Genomic DNA, 20230 nt, shown 5'->3' on the forward strand with positions numbered 1-20230 from the left:
CGTTCCATAGAGAACAATGGATGGTCCAATTGGGTCCACCTGAAAAACTAACAGTCAGAACTGATTGGAGCGTCCGTGTGACACCAGCATAAATCGATCCAAAATTGGAAAAAAAAAAAAAAAAAGTTTTGTCTGTAATTGTACTTTCATTATTCATAGGCCAGTCTATAGATTTATGAAGAATAATATAATTACAGCACCAACCTAGAAAGTGAGCTGCCAAGACAACAATAAGACTAACTGTAAGAAAATATGTAAATAAATGTGTAACGCTTAAAGTGTTGATCGTGGCCACCTAAAGGTGGTTACACAAATCATAAAAATAAATACACCAAAATACAGTGAAGTATATAAATGAGGGGATAAGCAATCAAAAAACACAATAATGTGTCACTAGTAAGGATGAGCTCCGGTGTGTTCGCACAGCCCACGTGCAGAGCCCGTCAGGAAGTTGGCGCTGCCCTAATCACAGGCAGTGAGACATTTTCTGCAGCCGCACATCGGGTAAATGTCTCACTGCCTGTGATTAGCGCAGCGCCGTGCCGTGCCGACTTCCTGGCGGGCTCTGCGCGTGGGCTGTGCGAACACGCCGGAGCTCATCCTTAGTCACTAGTGTTAAATGTATGTGAAATATAAACATAAAATCTGAACCGTCAAAATGTATGCATGGAAACCGGTGCAGAATTAAACAGGTGAGCAATCTATATCACACAGACAAATAATGATGAAGAAATCTGTAGTCTCAATCACACACTAACGTGTCATTGATGTCCTCATCAAGTGAAACAATATTATGAGATATTGTAACATAAAATGGTGAAGCAAAAAAGAATATTTTTTCAAATAGTCATGTACAGGTGAGTAACATCATATATATGAGCATATATATTACCCAGACATACATAAAAGTATAATGTTTCTCATAAAAAGCAACAATTTTATGAAAAAGTGATGTGAAAAAAAAGAGAACAATCCACCAAAAGGAGGCAAGAAAACACAATGAGTCCATATAGATGAAACACCACGATGACGTCCCAATGTAGTCTCAAGTGCAATGGCAATGCTTCATTAAGAAATGTGACAATCAGAACAATCCAACCGTTACAACAACACCCGGGGTTTGCCTCCACCTTTGGGAATGAGAGGGTTTGGTACTCTTACTCTGAGTAGTGAATCCACACGCCAGCGGCGGTGAATCGTATGAGCATGGATGTAAACACAATTGTCATGGATCAGACTGGAGATGCACTCCGACTCGTTCTCCGATGACCAGTAGAGATCAGGGATACATATAGTCACCAGCCACACTTCTCCAGATAGTGATACAAGCAGTAGTTGTTTGAGATATAAGAGAGAAAAAAGGGCCTCCGCATAACATAAAGCAAAAATGCTGGGGTCTATTTGAATAAAAAGTACAGCATCGCTGACAGATGGATACTATAAAAAGATGATCATATAATCAGATAAAAATGCGCAGTAGGTGTAGCTTGACAAGCGTAATAACCCTGGAGTCCGATCCATGACAATTGTGTTTACATCCATGCTTGTACGATTCACCTCCGCTGGCATGTGGATCCACTACTCAGGGTAAGAGTACCAAACCTCCTCATTCCCAGGTGGGTGGAGGCACAACCCCAGGTGTTACTGTAACGGATGGATTGTTCTGATTGTCACACTTCTTAATGAATCATTGCCATTGCACTCTACATTGGGACGTCATCGTGGTGTTTCATTTATATAGTCTCATTGTGTTTTCTTGCTTCCTTTCGGTGGAGTGTTCTTTTTTTTTTCACATCACTTTTTCATAAAATTGTTGCTTTTTATGAGAAATGTTATACTTTTATGTATGTTTGGGTAATATATATGCTCATATATATGATGTTACTCATCTGTACATGACTATTTGAAAAAAAAAATATTCTTTTTTGCTTCACCACTTTATGTTACAATATCTCATAATATTGTTTCACTTGATGAGGACATCAATGACACATTAGTGTGATTGAGACTACAGATTTCTTCATCATTTGTCTGTGTGATATAGATTGCTCACCTGTTTATTTTTGCACCGGTTTCCATGCATACATTTTTAGCACCTATTACACATCAGTGTGTGATTTTGATTACTTACCTGTCAATCACTTCACTTTGACGGTTCAGATTTTATGTTTATATTTCACATACATTTAACACATCATTGTGTTTTTTGATTGCTTGTCTCCTCATTTATATACTTCACTGTATTTTGGTGTATTTATTTTCATGATTTGTGTAATCACCTTTCAGGTGGCCACGATCAACAATTTTAGCACTACACATTTATTTACATATAGATTTATGATAAGATGGAATATATCTGGATCCCAGGATTAGACTAGTAATTCTATCCAATCAGTACAGAACAGTCCTGGATGTGGGATAATCAGAGGAGACATGTGTGAGAAGAAGGTCACAGAATGATGATCTATGGAAAGCACAATATGACACATTCCATACACAACCACAGAAGAGAAACACAGACCAGACAAGTCCAGTAATGTCACAGATCACCGATTCTATACAGTCTATGACGGCCGAATGACACCCACTAGTGTCCCACACTGACACCACGAGCACACACCCCACCCGGGGCGGATCTATATATTACAGACAGCACACTACCTGCTCTGTGTCCGGCTCCTCAGTACATCACTGCAGAGACACGGAGACAAACCACACGCTTCATCACCCTGTCCACCTCAACACAGCCCGCTCCACGGTCAATTCCTCTGCAACAGCCTAGCCTCGCTGTGGGTAGCGGTAGCCAAGCCTCGATCTGGAGAGCAAGAGCCAAGCCTCGATCTGGAGAGCAAGAGCCAAGCCTCGATCTGGAGAACAGGAGCCAAGCCTCGATCTGGAGAGGAAAAACCAAGCCTCGATCTGGAGAGGAAAAACCAAGCCTCGATCTGGAGAGGAAAAACCAAGCCTCGATCTGGAGAGCAAAAACCAAGCCTCGATCTGGAGAGCAAAAACCAAGCCTCGATCTGGAGAGCAAAAACCAAGCCTCGATCTGGAGAGCAAAAACTAAGCCTTGAGTTGGATAGCAGGCAGCACCCAAACCAATTCTAGAATAATGTTTCTCAATATTTTCTCAGTCGAAGCACCCTGTAAAATTCTGCAAAATCTCAAGGCACCCCATTCTAAAATGTAAAAAAACTAAACTGTTTTTACATAATGCAGTAGCATCTGCACGCGTAGGACACCCAATGTTAAAGGTGGTGTATACTTCCACCGCAAATACATCTTTGCACAGCGGCATAACTCCCAACTGTCCCTGATTTTAAGGGACTGTCCCTAATTTGGAACAAAGTCCCTCTTTCCTCCTCATTTGTCTCTCATTTTGGTCTGATCTCTATAGTTTATCTTTCAAAAAGTGTTTCCCAATGCTAAACTTTTCATCCAATTTCTAAATTGTTGCATTTGTAAATTTCAAAAGCTGGTATAAAGGAATAGTAGTGGTAAAAAAAAACACTTGTGGGTTACTAATCTTTATTTTGTATAATTCTCTTTTAAGGGGGTGTGTCCTATGCCTGCTTACATTTGCCAATAGGTGTCCCTCATTGCTATCCCAAAAAGTTGGGAGGTATGCAGCGGTACAGACTAGTATTGTAATGTTTCTCTTCTCTCCTTGTTTTCTCCATCACTGTGCTATTGTGATACCATTGTTGACAGAGAGGGGCAAGGGAGGGCAAACAAGAATGCACTGCAGGTGCCCTACATGCTCCTTATCAACCAAGGACATCATTGGTTGTTAGGATGTCGGTGGCTAGATGGTTGTAATGGTGCACAATGAAAATCTGTGGCTTTGTGTAGCTAAAAGGCAGGCTTGATCATCCTGCTGGCATACCTCCCAACTGTAGAACTTGAGAACGAGGGACACCTCAAGGGAACCGGGACTTGTGGCGCATGTAGCACGTGACTGCAAAAAGTGGGTGTGGCCAAATGGTGAGAGGGGCTAAAGAGGCATGGTCAAACAAAACCTGGACTTCCTTGTACCTATAAAATATGCTTTGGTTGCTGTGTCACAAGCAAGAGTCTCTTAGACACATATCAAAAACAAAAGCTTCACTGTCACTGTGATAAAGCGTTGTCACTGTGCTCCCTCTCACTGTGCCCCCTGTCACTATGCCCCATCACTGTGCTAACCTTCTCACCGTGTCCACTGTCACTATGCCCCCATCACTGTGCTAACCCTCTCACTGTGTCCACTGTCACTATGCCCCCATCACTGTGCTAACCCTCTCACCGTGTCCCCTGTCACTATGCCCCCATCACTGTGCTAACCCTCTCACTGTGTCCACTGTCACTATGCACCCATCACTATGCTAACCCTCTCACCGTGTCCCCTGTCACTATGCCCCCATCACTGTGCTAACCCTCTCACTGTGTCCACTGTCACTATGCCCCCATCACTATGCTAACCCTCTCACCGTGTCCCCTGTCACTATGCCCCCATCACTGGGCTAACCCTCTCACTGTGTCCACTGTCACTATGCCCCCATCACAGTGCTAACCCTCTCACCGTGTCCCATGTCACTATGCCCCCATCACTGTGCTAACCCTCTCACTGTGTCCCCTGTCACTATGCCCCCCATCACCGTTCTAACCCTCTCACTGTGCCCCCTATCACTATGACCCCACCACTATTTCCCCGTAAGTGTGCTTCCCATCACTGTGCTTCCTGTCACTGTGCCCCCTCCTCATCATCACTGTGCTCCTCATTCTCACTGTGCCCCCTCCTCATCATCACTGTGCCCCCTTCTCATCCTCACTGTGCCCCCTTCTCATCCTCACTGTGCCCCCTTCTCATCCTCACTGTGCCCCCTTCTCATCCTCACTGTGCCCCCTCCTCATCCTCACTGTGCCCCCTCCTCATCCTTACTGTGTCCCCTCCTCATCTTCACTCTTTCCCCTCCTCATCATCACTGTGTCTCCTCCTCACTGTTCCCCCTCCTCATCCTCACTGTACCCCCTCCTCACCTCACTGTGCCCCCTCATCTCACTGTGTCCCCTCCTCACTTTTCCCTCTTCTCATCATTAAGGACTGCTTCTTGTCTCAGGATTGATTGAGAAATTCATGTGCCTGGCTGTGCAAGGTGTTAGATAACCAACAATCATCAGTGACTCCTTTGGGGGTAGCGCTACACCTGTATTTGGGAAATGACTTATCACTGGGTGGGAAGATCCTGAAAAAACTTCTCAGCCATATCAGTGATATAGGTGCAGAGGCCATGGAGGGAAGTGAACACATGACTTGTGCGGGCACCAACAAATTCATGTAATTGTCAGTGATATTAATCAGGTGCAAGCCCTGACACTTACGGTGTTCCGCCCAGATGAAATTCTAAAGGGTGTCTATGACACTCTTTATGAATTTCTCTGTATGATTCCCTGGCTAGAATGCTGGGGGCCCATACACCACCTGTACTGCTCATTCACCCTCAGAACCCTATTATTTATACAATGCTGATACTAAGGCAATGTGGAAACATTATAACTTTTCAGCTACAGCACTGGGCACACATGAATAGGATTGGCGGGGCATGTGCGCCCAGTGCTCCTGGAGTTGCCTGAAGACTTTTGGGACATATGGTGATTATAACCCAGGAGTCTGTGTGCACTACAGGTTATGTCATTCTCGCCTAGGTAAGGAAGACTAAGTGCAGGGATGTGAACAGCAGAAAATATGCAATTATTGCAAAGGAGGAGGTAAAATGTCAGATTAGTGAATGTGCAAAGTGAGGGCAAAGGACTGCTTTATTTAAAATGGATTGTTTGGAGTATCATATGAGTGTGCAGTGAAGCCAGGAAGGAGGGTTGGTTTTATCCAGATCGAGGCTTGGCTTCTGCTCTCCAGATCGAGGCTTGGCTTCTGCTCTCCAGATCGAGGCTTGGCTTCTGCTCTCCAGATCGAAGCTTGGCCTCTGCAGAGGACTATACCTTGGAGCCGACTGAGATTGAAACTGAAAAGGGTGAAGAACCTGCTTGTTTTTTTCCTTTAGCTCTGTGCAGTGAGGAACAGAGGAGCCTGCAAGTAGGAGAGGTGCTTTGTTGACTATACTATTTTAAGCAGTGACTAGTATATTCACCACACCAGGTGGACCTGTTGTATTTATTTATATGTGTGCTTCAATAAGGCATTTGCAACACATCTCTGGCAGTTCATGTAGTCAGAAGCCTTGCGCCAAATGCATGAAAACTCAGCAACGTTTTCATTGTTAGTAGCGATGCATGCAACAAATTTAAAGTAGTTCTTATCTGCAACGCTTTTAGTGTATGGTGCTGTTGTTGCTACACCTCCATATCGGTGACAAGAAAGTAGAGATAAATAAGTCCTCTTCCAAGTTGTAGTAAATTGTTGATTATGTTGTATCTTTAATCTCTTCCTGCTGGCCACGTGCATATATGCGGCATCTCGGCGGATGGGCTTTAACGTGGCCATATGTAAACACGGAACTGTGCAGAGAACGCGCGCCCTGCACATTCGCCAGCGGGGAATGGAAAGCTCCCAATGCATACTTGCGATCGGGAGCTTTCCGATCATGTGTCTGCTGTAACTGCCAATCACAGTGGTCACATGACCCGAATGCCCGCCTCCCGGCATTTAGACATTTTTAAAGGGCCAGGAGGCAATGGGAAGGGGTTAAGAAAAATCAGCAAGAAAATGTGTCTTTAAAAGAGAAGTTAAAGCGGGAGTCCGGCGACCTATCTTTTTTTCTTTTTTAGGTCATTGAGACACTTTGCTAATCCCAAAATAATACTCAGAGTTTGGGTGTAATATTTCCGCCTCTGCCTGTTTTCATACTGAAGAATAACAAAAAAATGTGATGCTGGCTGTTTCCATCTTGCTTGTGGGCATGTGAAGCCCATAAGCATTGATTTCCTGGATGCGGTGAATGCTGTTCATTCACAGCTCCCAGGAGACAGTGCGGCGCCGGGGAAAGGCAATAAACACGCCTACTCCCATGGGAGGAGAGACAGGAAGAACCACAATAAAGTATAATATAAAGGTAATTACAGCGATAAAAAAAAAATTTCGTGTGGCATTTGAACATCTATGCAATTAACTGAAGGGGGTAAGATTAAGTTGAAAATTTGAGTGGAACCCCGCTTTAAAAACAAATAAACATTCATACTCCCCCAGATGGCTGTAGCATCGATCTGAGTGGCAGCTGTCCCCTGCCAGCTTTGTCAATCAAATCCAATGAGGCCGGGGGGCAGGGCTGAGTCCGGCATTCTGTGTCTATGGATGCAAATGCTGGACTCGGGAGTGCCGCCGCAAGAAACCCCCCCCCCCCCCCCGGGAGAGCGCTTCTCCTAGGGGGTTTACCGATGCGAGTGCCATTGGGGGACCCCAGAAGAGGATGATTGGGGCCATACTGTGCAAAACGAACTGCACAGTGGAGGTAAGTATGATATGTTTGTTATTTAAAAAAAACTAGGGTTTACAACCCCTTTAGGCCTCATGCACACGAGACGCTGTTAAACTCGCGTTCAGAGGCAGTTGGACACTTTTTTAAACTGCCCCTGAACCCATTCAATGTTATCCTATGTGTCCATGTCTTGTTTTTAGGCAGTTGCGTTTAACCTCGTTTTTCCAGAAGCAAAAAAATGGGTTCAGACGCAAAAGTTTTCCACATTTCAGACGCCAAACGCGGCTAAACGCCGGTACCGCGTTTAGCCGCGTTTGCATTTATAGGTGTTTTTACAACCCGACTTTGGGGCCACTTAGAGCTAGGAACCCCAAATTTGGTGTGATAACACAGTTGGACTAACACCATAACATATCTAAATTTGGGGTTCCTAGCACCAAGTGGCCCTGGGATATGGGGCCCCAAATTCGGGTCACAAAATGTCATTCTCTGCTGCAGAAGTGGGTCGCAAAGTTGGGTCGCAAAATGTTATTTACTGCTCTGCAGACGCTTCTAGATGCAAACGCGGCAAAACGGGCGTTTCTAAACGCTGGTTTCATCTTTTTAAAATATGTGTTCAGCAGAGTTTGCACTGGCGACTCGTGTGCATGAGGCCTTAATGTCATGATGAAAGAGAAACAATCAGCATCTACTGAATTCCGTAATGTCAATGAAACTTGCACATTACTGGAAATGTTAGGCCTCTTGCTCAGTACAACTCCTTTTTTTTTTTTTTTTCTACTGAGCTAAAATACAGCCTGTTAATTGTAATGCGCCTATGCACACAGGCATGTAAACAAGCGCCGTGCATTCTTCAGTAAAAAAAAAGAAATAAATAGAAAAATCTGCATTTTTGGTCAATAATTTACGCCTTTTGCATGCAAAATGTGTGCAAATGCCCATTTACATATTGTGCAGAACAAAAACGCAAAGTTTTCACGCACTCAAAATGCATATGTGCAAAAAATGCGTGCAAATACATACAAGAAAAAAGTCTGAAAAAGTAGATGCCCAAATAGGAGTATCATGTGCAAGAGGCCTTATAGAACTGCATCATGCCACCCATCTGCCTATTATACCACCATTAACCCTCAGCTCACTGGCTGCTCCCTTCCTCCAGTTCCCCCTAAGACAGGCTATCCTCCAACTTGCCAAAGATACTGGTCATGATGTCACCCTCTTCTTCACCAATACACTGGCAAATACACTGTAACTAATTTGCAAGGTGATCACGTATCTTTTAATGAAAGCTGCAGAATTCAAAACATTGAAAATTACTTTTTATTTTACAATGGTTATACTTTAACTTTGAATGCTTGAGTTTACATATACCTGTAGTGATGTGATAGTTACTGTCTGTATAAATACTAAGTGTATATACTGGCCTGTGATGCAGTTGTTTTTTTTTTTTTGCCCTTTTCAATTATGGCTGTTGTGCCCTCTGCATTGATGAGATCATCATGCCTGTTGTAAGGCATTATTGTGTAGCCCCTCTAGAAAAGCACATGGACATAGAAAAAAGTTGATCTCTATTCGCAGAACACAGCATCACCTCACTGAAACATGCAGTGAGAGTTGTTTTAATGTTCCTGTTTACAGAATACATAAAGATACAATGTTTTAATGTTCCTGTTTAGAGAATACATATAGTTTGATGCTTCATAATGTCAGTGTTAACTCGGATATTATTGCTCCTAAAGTATAAGTTCACTTTCAGAACATGTTACATGTTCCAGCTCCTGCAGCTTTCTCCGCCCTCTCTCTGTGACAACGGGCAGAGGGTTGTTCTCCACACACCCGCTGTCACAATTTCCACAGTTTCCTGTAAATGAATGCCTAGAAGTCCTGTTAACCGCTGTGGCTTTACGGCTTGTAGTTCTCCTTGTCAAAAGAAGTTTATTGAGTATACAATGTTATGAAGATACATAAAGTAAGTTTACAAGGATCTATAAAGTAAGCTCATTGTTTTACAGTAGGGTTTATATAGGTAAATATCATGAAATTTCAAATATTAAACATTGGGTTCACGTAAACCTAAATTAAAGATATATATCATTTCCTTAGTTACTTTTGTAGGTATTTAAATGATTTATACCTACTATACATATTGTTTACAAGTAGAGTGTATATAGGTCAAATAAATTCTGATAATGAGCTTTAATCGTAAGGTGGAGAAAAGGAAAGAGAAAGAAGAAAAAGGGTTGAAAGGTAGAGGTATGGTCCACAAGGTTGTCCCGCTCGTCAGTTTATTATTCTTTTTAGTTTTCTTTGAAGCCTTAGAATGGGTGTCTCTGTAAGTCATTTAATCTGTTACCATGGCAACAGGACAGAGTCATTGAAGTTTGACGGGAACTGTTGTTTTATCCAAGGGTGCCAAAGTTTTTCAAATTTTGGAATTTGATTTTGATCGATGGCTACCATCTTAGCATGGGACATTGTATTATTCATTCTGTGAATTGTTTCTGCTAGTACCAATGTAGGAGATTTCCATGCCTTGGCCACTGTTTGTTTTAGTTGGATCATAAGTTTGAATTGAGAGAGTGTTAACCATTCCGGTTTTAGATTAAGTAAAGTTAAATATGGATCTGGTTGTATTATTTTTTTAAATATTTTAGATGCAATCACGAAGACTTCCTTCCAGAAGGTTTGGATTACTGGGCACGTCCACCATATGTGTAAATATGTGCCTATTTCTGGGCATCCTCGAAAACAAAGAGCTGAGGTATTAGGTGACGGCTTGTAGTTCTCAATGAACTACCAGCATGTTGGTGACCGCTCTGGTAGTCCATTGATTCTTTCTGCTCTTAGTGCCTGCCCAAACGAGGTTTTGGGCGGCTGCGCTGAGAGTCTGCAGGAAACTGAGGATGCACCCGCAAACTGCTGATTGCAGGTGCAATGTTCTGCAGGCTCCAGGAAAAAAAAAATGCACATTTTTTACCTGCAAAAAAATTTGCATTTATTATTTTTTTTTGAGAAGGTGAACGTATCCTTTAAAGCGTTGTTCCGCCTGGGGGAAAAAAATTTATGTCAGAAGCTACAAATACTGTAGCTGCTGACTTTTAATGTATGGGCACTTACCTCTCCAGGAAGCCCTCAATGTCGGCACCCCAGCCAATTTTCGGATCGGCTGTCGGGTGCTGCCGCCGCCATTCGTCGTAAGGGAAACCGGCTGTGAAGCCTTTTGGCTTCACAGCTGGCTCCCTACTTCGCATGTGCAAAGCGTGTTGCACTTTTCTAACTGGCCCGGCAGCGGAGGAAGAAGACGGAGAGCCGAACTTCCGAGTGATGGCGCCGCGGCGATGTCTTCCGGAAATGGGGAAGGGTACCTGGGTAAAGGTGCCAAATGTGGCACCGAAGGGGGGAGGAAGCAGATAAGCGGAGGTTCCACTTTTGGGTGGAACTCCGCTTTAAGCCAGTCATACATAGATGGAAATTAGGCTGGTCCAGCGGGAAACTGCTGAATTTCGATCCATATTTTGGCAGCCTGGTTTTACACAAGTCAGTCTAATGATCGACTTTTATGCAACCAGCCTGTCGGGTCTTCCGAACAATCAGTGCCACTGCCTATAGCTGGCAACACTGATCATTGCATCCTGGTGGCAGGGAATGATTTGATGTGGATGGGGGAATTGAGGCAGTTTCTTTTGTTTTACCTGCTGGTTGAACAAAAAAAAATGCTTAATGTATGGGCTGCTATATGAACTTTAAAGACTGTGTGGATTATTGTCTATTGTAACGCCTCATTCATAGGGGGTAAAGAGAAAATCCAAGATCTGCTGGATCAAATGTTTGTGGTCACCACATCCCAAGATTATATAAAAAAAACAAAACCCCCTTGGTGGGTGGGACTTTAAAAGTGACCAAAAACAATGATTGTATCATATATAAAAGAGTTTATTAACAAAAATAGTAGAGAAAGAGAAAATCCAAGATCTGCAGTATAAAATGGATAAAGAGGATACCCATAGGAACTTTCCAGCTAAGTTTGGGACTTGCAAATAAAGGATGTGTTTTTTCCGTTCTGGGTGACACCCCCTTGTATGCTTTCCATCCAGATCATCCGATCTGATTTTTTTTTTTTTTTTTTTTGCTGGGGGCCTTTTTTGGACCTTTGCTGAGATATCCACATAGATTGTCGGGGCTACATGGGAGCAGTTGTTTTCAAGTTCCCTGTTTTTTTTTTTTTTACGGGACCTTCTTAACTCTTACATTTTTATGGGTTAATGATATTCTTTGACACCTGGCTCTGTATGTTATAAAATTCCCTGAAGAAGGGCATCAAGCTGGAAACGTTGGGTTCATCAGAAAGCCTACATGTGTCTGTATATATATCGTAATCCATATAAACGCTATTGTATACTATTGTCCTTTATGATCGAAGTTTCTTTTATTGAATATACTATTTTTGTTAATAATATATGATACAATCATTATTTCTGGTCACTTTTAAAGTCCCACCCACCCAAGGGGGTTTTGTGTTTTTTTTTTCCATTCATGGGGGGGGCATGAAACTACCTGCATGGGGGATACATAAAACATCTGTGCATCACTGTGTGGGTAAACACGGTCCTGATGAGGAATGAGCCCCAATTGACACAGTATCTGGATTTGGACTGTACTTGTCATCCACAAGGCCAAATGAGTGGAGGTACTGGTAATAAGTAGAGATTCCGTCCTGTTCTCACAGATATAGTGAAGGCTCTGTTCCTGAAACGGAATTTAACTCATCAATTTAACTTTCCCAAAACAGTTACATTCCAGGTATGCCGTGAATGACAATTGCCACATTTGCCTAGGCGCTCAGCTGAACTGTAAACCCATCAAATGACTGGTATCATAATTGATCACATGTGCAGCACCATGGAAACTGCATATCAAACAAAGGTTAAAAAATGTCTGCTTCCTTGGCTGTAAAGGATAGGAGGGCTTAGTTCCTCTTTAAAACTACGCAGGGGGCTCCACAACACATCAGTAGTTTGAAGAGGGTGTAAAAATATGGCTACATTTGGAGGTCCCGCTGGGATATACAGTATCTTGGATCATGTAAAATAAAGTACTACTGTGTTAAGGTTCTCTTTAGACATTGTGAGGCAGTGGGCCCAGGAAGAGGGAATGCCATCTCATAAGATGTTTGCTATATTGTGTTCACTTGTCTCTGTGAGAACCCACAGAATGCAGAAGTCACTAAAAGGCAATGAAACCTTGCAGTATGTTCTCCTGTGGATAGAAGAAAAACTAAGGGTTATATAATTTATACCAACTATCTGTCTCTGTGAGGTGGACCTAAATCAAGTTAAAGGGCCCTTTTGCTTATATTCAAAGGGAGGTGAATCAACTGGCTGGGTTGCCGGTTTTCCAGTAATTTTACCTCCAGTGAGGCAAAAGCTTCTAGTCATGCCTGTAAAATGTGAACCACTAAATCCAAACGCTTTTTTGAAGAGATTGTTATGTTGCCTACTATAGCCACTATTCAGGAAACAAATACTGAGCATCTGCTGCTGAAAGTCATTGAAGTTATATCCCAGAATTTACATGTTGACTTTCATCACATGTTAAAGGCTCTTTCAGGGGTGCTGCCTGTTCCTGCTGAAGAAAGTTTTGAAGGCTGGAAAGATTTTGCACAACAAGGGATGGAGGGACCTATAAGGACAGTCGTGTGAGTACCACTACCTAAGACTATACTGATGTTCTGCATATGGACTGCAGCGTGATCCTGATCAGAGGCTTTCTGATTTCAAACAGACAAAGCATAAAGAAAGGTAATCTCACCTACAGATTTTGACAAATTAAGGACTGCTCAAATTATAAAGGGGCTACTCCCACATCACCCTAATATGTCACCTGTCCTATCACTTATTTTGAGAGGAAAAAAAAAAATGTTACTTTCATTGAAACTATTACTGAATTAAAGAAAAGGGAGACTGATAACCTTTATAGTACCCCTTTTAATAAAAACAAAATGGCTAGTAAACTTTCACAGCTTAAAGCTCCATCTACTAATAAGAAGGTTTTCAGTCATAACCCTCTGTTCCCAATCAAATGCTTTCACTGTGGACAAGCAGTCCACATAATTTGTTAATACCCCCTGCCTGCTGATAGTCCAGATCAGGGATCTCCAAACTATAACCCCCCAGCTGTTGCAGAACTACATGTTCTATGAGACATTCACAGACATGACTAGGCATGATGGGAATTGTAGTTCCCGAACAACTGGAGGGCCATCGTTTGGAGAGTCCTGGTCTAGACGTTCACCATAAAGTTGGACAATTGTACAGAAAAAACGGGGAAAGATTACCTTGGGTAGGCCGCAGGTGTACTTTCAATTAGTGATATATCCACTTCTGCTTTATTTCAGACTGGCCCTTCTACCAAAAATACTTAAAGGATAAGTTTACCTTTGGGAACATGTTCCACCCATTTTTTATGTTCTGTGTGTGAATGAACTACAAGCCCCAACATCCTTTTGCGGCATTTGGCTGGTAGTTCTCAGTGAACTACAATGGCACTGTGGAGCATCGTGGTAGTTCATTAAATCTTCCATTCAGATTGTATCTGCTTACCCATACAAGATATATAGGCACACAGATACACTGGCAGATCTGCTGGAGACCTTCATGGCACCAGCGATCTGCTAATCAATGGTGCTGGTGCAATGCTTTAAAGGCTTAAAAAAAATAAACAAATGCACTTTTTTTTTCCTGCAAAAAAATGTTCATTTATTATTTTTTTTCTAAAAAGTCAACTGATCCTTTAAGCCACCTTCCTTTTTAATCTGGGGACACTATGGGGTTGATTTACTAAAGCTGCTGCACTCATAATCTGGTGCCGCTGTGCATGATAGCCAGTCAGCTTCTAACTGTTCAATAAACAAAAGTTGAATAAATAAAGTTGAACATTGCATTCCTGTTGTGGTAGCTGATGAGGATCCCCCGCGTACAGTAATTGCCTATGTGAGCCGTCCACCTGAAGGTAACGATTTGGCTCATAAAAGCAGAAGAGTAATGGCAAAAAAAAGACCAAGTGGTCCATCGAGTCTGATCCATATTTTGTGTGTGTGTGTAAAATATATATATATATACAGTATCTCACAAAAGTGAGTACACCCCTCACATTTTTGTAAATATTTTATTATATCTTTTCATGTGACAACACCTGAAGAAATGACACTTTGCTACAATATAAAGTAGTGAGTGTACAGCTTGTATAACAGTGTACATTTGCTGTCCCCTCAAAATAACGCAACACACAGCCATTAATGTCTAAACCACTGGCAACAAAAGTGAGTACACCCTTAAGTGAAAATGTCCAAATTGGGCCCAAAGTGTCAATATTTTGTGTGGCCACCATTATTTTCCAGCACCCCTTTCTTCAGAGCCTAAGCGGGCAATGGTTGGTCTCTCGATTCGAGAGACCAACCATTGCCCGCTTAGGCTCTGAAGAAAGGGGTGCTCCCCCGAAACGCGTAAGCCATCAGCCATTTGCGCTGGTCTGATCCTCTCGGCAACAGGTCCTGGGGTGTCGATCCACAGAAACAGCGCTTTTGCGCCCTTTTGAAAGCTATCTTTATTAGCTCGTTTGTGAGTATAAATTTTTACTGTTTTTATGCTGCATTAAAGTTTATCAGTGGTAATGCACTAGGTTGGTGCGCCCTCTTTCTTTTCTGTTTTTTTTTTAGCTTGAATACCCATTGTTCAAATGAGGGCTGCAAGACGCTAGGCATTACTTCTATAGGTGGCTGCACCACATATCCAGTTCATGGACACCTGAGCGCAGGAGAGGTCTTTTTTTCTTGTGTTCACCATTATTTTCCAGCACTGCTTTAACCTTCTTGGGCATGGAGTTCACCAGAGCTTCACGTGTTGCCACTGGAGTCTTCTTCCACTCCTCCATGATGATATCACGGAGCTGGTGGATGTTAGAGACCTTTGTGCTCCTCCACCTTCCATTTGAGGATGCCCCACAGATTCTCAATAGGGTTTAGGTCTGGAGACATGTGTGGCCAGTCCATCACCTTTACCCTCAGCTTCTTTAGCAAGGCAGTGGTTGTCTTGGAGGTGTGTTTTGAGTCGTTATCATTTTGGAATACCGCCCTGCGGCCCAGTCTCTGAAGGGAGGGGATCATGCTCTGCTTCAGTATGTCACAGTACATGTTGGCATTCATGGTTCCCTCAAGCGGGGGGAGTGTCCCATGACACTCCCACCACCATGCTTGACTGTAAGCAAGACACACTTGTCTTTGTACTCTCACCTGGTTGCCGTCACACACATTTGACACATCTGAACCAAATAAGTTTATCTTGGTCTCATCAAACCACAGGACATAGTTCCAGTAATCAATGACCTTAGTCTGCTTGTCTTCAGCAAACTGTTTGCGGGCTTTCTTGTGCATCATCTTTAAAAGATGCTTCCTTCTGGGACGACAGTCATGCAGACCAATTTGATGCAGTGTGTAGCGTATGGTCTGAGCACTGACAGGCTGTCCCCCCCACCCCTTCAACCTCTGCAGCAATGCTGGCAGCACTCATACGTCTATTTCCCAAAGACAACCTGTGGATATAATGCTGAGCTCGTGCACTCAACTTCTTTCCTGGACCATGGCGAGGCCTGTTCTGAGTAGAACCTATCCTGTTAAACCGCTGCGTGGTCTTGGCCACCATACTGCAGCTCAGTTTCAGGGTCTTGGCAATCTTCTTATAGCCTAGGCCATTTTTATGTAGAGCAACAATTCTTTTTTTTCAGATCCTTAGAGGTTCTTTGCCATTAGGTGCCATGTTGAACTTCCAGTGACCAGTATGAGAGAGTGAGAGCGATAACACCAAAGTTAAGATAGATAAGATTTATTGTCATTGTAAAACAAATCACAATTAAATTACATTTCTACTCCACACATTATTCATACATCACAATTTTCAACCATGCATTTACCACATAGGATTTAATTATACCAAAAAGTGTATAATATATATAAATATATAAAATTGTCCCCATATTCTAAAGGTATAAAAAGTGCCCTCATATAAAAACAAAAAACTAAACAAGACAGAAAATAAAACTATGTAACCTTTTTCATTTCATTTCTGCATTGATAGCCTTAACAGCCCTGGGAAAGAAGCTCTCTTTAAATCTATTTGTCCTTGTTTTAATTACTGTAAAACGTCTCCCAGATGGCATTAATTCAAAGAAATTAACACACCTGCTCCCCATTCACACCTGAGACCTTGTAACTCTAATGAGTCACATGACATCGGGCAGGGAAAATGGCTAATTGGGCCCAACTTGGACATTTTCACTTAGGGGTGTACTCCCTTTTGTAGCCAGTGGTTTAGACATTAATGGCTCTGTGTTGAGTTATTTTGAGGGGACAGCAAATTTACACTGTTATACAAGCTGTACACTCACTACTTTACATTGTAGCAAAGTGTCATTTCTTCAGTGTTGTCACATGAAAAGTTAGAATAAAATATTTACAAAAATGTGAGAGGTGTATATACATTTTTTTTTCTTTAAGGCTGGCCATACATTATAAAATGTCCTTATTCAATTTTCCTTTTAGGCTTACCAAAACCATATGATACGAGGTCAAACCTAAACACTTTCAAGGTATACAGTATGCAGTCGGGCAGGCCCTTGTACTAAAAAGTTGAAGGTAAATCTAAAAAAAATTGTATAGTGTATGGCCAGCCTTACTTTGACTGAGTATAGATGTATCTTTGTCACAAGCATGTTTGAATCCACTGATAGCTCCTATGATTATGGGCTGCAACGTTTAAGGGAAAGATCAAGAAAAGGCAGTATTTATTTGCCCTCTGGGGTTTTTTCCAGTTACATGCCCCAGGGGGTTACTGGTGTCTCCAGCATTTAAAAGAGAAGTATGGGTTTGTTTTGTTTTTTCCTGATTTATACTTGCCTAGGTCTGATGCTGCATCTGTCCTCTGGCGCCTCTACGCTGAGAACCAACCGATCGATGGAACACCTCGGTTCTGACAGTTCCCCAAGCAGAAAGCTGTAGACTGTCAATCTGCAGCTCTCGGGCTCTCCTTCCTCCTCGCTCACTGGAGCGCTGAGCTATGGAGGGGCGGGGAGCGGCCAGGTTGGACTCTCAGCGGCTCGCTGAGAGGCTGAGTACAGTGTCAGTCCAGGCACCTGGCGGATCCCGACTTCCATTGTCGCGACGACGCGGTGCCTGGACTGTTTTCAGCAGAGAGCGGACATCAGCCCGCTCTCTGCTGAAAACCGGTCAGAGGAGTGCAAAACGAATTGCACACCTGTGATCCATAGGAGAAGTACAGCCAAACGAACCTTGGCTATACTTATCCTTTAATGGATCGGACACTGAGAGACTTTTGGCCCTCTCAGAGTATTAACTACAGTACTCAGATGACATAATTGTTTTTGCCTCTACCCTGGAGGAGCATGTTTATAGCTCATTTAAAGAGGAGTTTCGTGCTCCCACACAAAAAATGAAAAGTCAGCAGCTACAAATACTGTAGCTGCTGACTTTTAATATTAGGGCACTTACCTGTCCAGGAATTCAGCGGGGTCCTCACCCGAGCCTATTTTTCAATCAGGTGCTGCCACCGCAATCTTGAAGAAGAGAAGCCGGCAGTGAAGCCTTGTGACAGCCAGTTTCCTACTGCGCATGCGCAAAGCGTGCTGCACTTTGTGACTGGTCCGGCTGCGGGGGAGGGAGGGGGGGACTGATTTTCTTGCTCACTTTTGCCTCGTTTCCACTGAGCGGATCGGTTCGGTATGCTATTTTGGGTGTTTCCATTATAAAAGCGGCCCATACAACCGAACCGTTCCATTCAGGGTCCTGCTTCAGATGTGGGGCCATAGAAAATGGAACGGTTCGGTTAGGGCGGAGCTACGATACATTCCACTGATTGGCTGACAGAAAACCCTCTGCTGTGCTATGCTGAGGCATTTTTTCCAAACCCTGTATGGCCCCTTGTGGTCCCACTTGCAGTGGAAACGCTCACCAGAATAGACCGGACCATTCTAGGCCATTCAAACTGTACTGACCCGAACCGATCCGCTCAGTGGAAACAAGGCATTTGTTGCCTTGAACAGAGCCGGAAGTGGGAGCGAGTACCTGTCAAAACCAGCCCCCCCCCCCCAAAAGGTGCCAAATGTGACAGCGGAGGGGGGGGGGAGAAGGAGGCAGACAAGTCTTCTCCAGCACACTGGACAAATGTGAGTATGCTAGTTCTTTGTAGGCCACGTTGTGTCTGCAGAAGGGATAGCAACTGATCTTACTGAAGTGAAGTGAAAGTTGGAATGATCTAGCCTTGTTCCAAAAATCTGACTGAACTGAGGTCTTTCTTGGGGTTTTGCGGCTACTATCATTGCTTCATAGGAGACTAATCAAAGATTGAATGGCTTCATAATGAGCTGGTAAATAAAACCCCTCTTGCTGATAAAACCATCAAAACTTTCAATGAAGTGGACTTCTGCATGTGAGGAAGCTTTTCTAGAACTTAAGAAAAGCCTTACACAAGCACCTGTGATGGCTTGCTTAGACCTACAAAAGTCTTACATTCTCCATGTAAATGCCAGTTATGATGGATTTGGAGGAATCTTCCACAGTAGTATCCAGGAGTAATGAGACCTGCTGCTAACATCAGTCAGCCTTAGCTCAGCTGAGAGGCTGAGAGGTCACTGCAGCCATATTTGTTCACTTGAAACAAAAAAAACAATTGAGTCCTGTCCATGATACTTTTCTTTATTTGCACTAACATCCAAGTTTTCAGGACAAGCTTTCACGGTGGACTCCCTTGTTCAAGGTCCTGGCAAAAGACAATCATCCTGTACACAAGCTGGAATTTTCTGCCCTGATGTGGTCTTTTGTTGAAAAGCTGCATGTTTAGTTGTATGGGGCTCAGTTTGAGGTGGGAACGGACAACAACACACTCACTTATGATCTGACTACCAAAATATTGAGACTGATACTCTCTCCATGTGCCCTGGGTTGCTGTTGAACCTGGAAAAAGTTAAATAGGAAGAAGTACCTGGATGTTCTGTGGCCACCCACTGTGCTACAGCAGATGTGCAAGAATATTGTGTTGCTTTTTTTTAAATTTTCGCATTCTTGATTCCCTTGTGAGCTGAAGAACAGTGCATCCCAAATATGAACTTCTCTCCCACCGCCTTGGGGGGGATCAGAAAACATTCAACTACAAAAGCATATGATACTCCTAATCTAATCCAGTAATCCAAGACCATTTCATTTGGACGCAAATGAGGGAAGCTTTTGCAGAATATTTTAGGCGTTGTGTGAGATATCTGCAATGGAAAACTCTTATTTAAGCTTCCCCTATGGAACACTTGAAACATTCTGACCCAATGGATTTAGTGTGCATGTGTTGTTTGTGTATCGACAATAACAGCAGGGGGATGGGCAATGTTTTAATTGTGACTGATCATTTCACTTAATATGCTCTAGGCTACCCATGCAAAGACTGACCAGAAAGCAATGTCTGCATTGTTGTGGGAGAAGTTATTTTCCAGATCAAATTCGCTCTAACCAGGGGTCAGACTGTGAATACTGTTTAGCAGTGACAAGAGCTATACAGTATCACACCTTATCATACAGTGGGGATGTCCTCTGTGAACGTTTCAGTTGTACCTTGCTGGGCATGCTGGGCACCCTCCCTGATGGTGCTAACCAACATAGGAACATGTTGGAGCTATGGTATGTGCCAACAATTGTACCAAGCAAGAGTCAACTGGGTTTTCCCTCTTTACCTACTTGTGTTTGGGATAAAAGCCCATCTCTTTAT

General features: G+C 43.0%; 2 protein-coding genes across 8 annotated transcripts in view; one reads left to right on the forward strand and one right to left on the reverse strand.

Moving 5' to 3' along the window:
* The window catches only part of TRAK2 (trafficking kinesin protein 2), a 105445-nt gene extending 102604 nt beyond the window's left edge, over positions 1-2841 (reverse strand). For both annotated transcript variants that reach the window (XM_073633271.1, XM_073633270.1), the window contains exon 1: positions 2662-2841. The gene's annotated coding sequence lies outside the window, so the exon portion shown is untranslated. The remainder of the gene's footprint in view (positions 1-2661) is intronic.
* A 3066-nt stretch (positions 2842-5907) lies between these two features.
* Positions 5908-20230, forward strand: part of STRADB (STE20 related adaptor beta) — a 71408-nt gene continuing 57085 nt past the window's right edge. For 2 of the 6 annotated variants that reach the window (XM_073633276.1, XM_073633274.1), the window contains exons 1-2: positions 5908-6082; positions 13010-13210. The gene's annotated coding sequence lies outside the window, so the exon portion shown is untranslated. The remainder of the gene's footprint in view (positions 6083-13009; positions 13211-20230) is intronic. The other 4 variants (XM_073633277.1, XM_073633275.1, XM_073633278.1 and 1 more) reach the window with 4 other exon arrangements.

The sequence above is a fragment of the Aquarana catesbeiana genome, linkage group LG06 (assembly GCF_042186555.1).
Source record: "Aquarana catesbeiana isolate 2022-GZ linkage group LG06, ASM4218655v1, whole genome shotgun sequence".
In the NCBI taxonomy this organism is placed as follows: domain Eukaryota; kingdom Metazoa; phylum Chordata; class Amphibia; order Anura; family Ranidae; genus Aquarana; species Aquarana catesbeiana.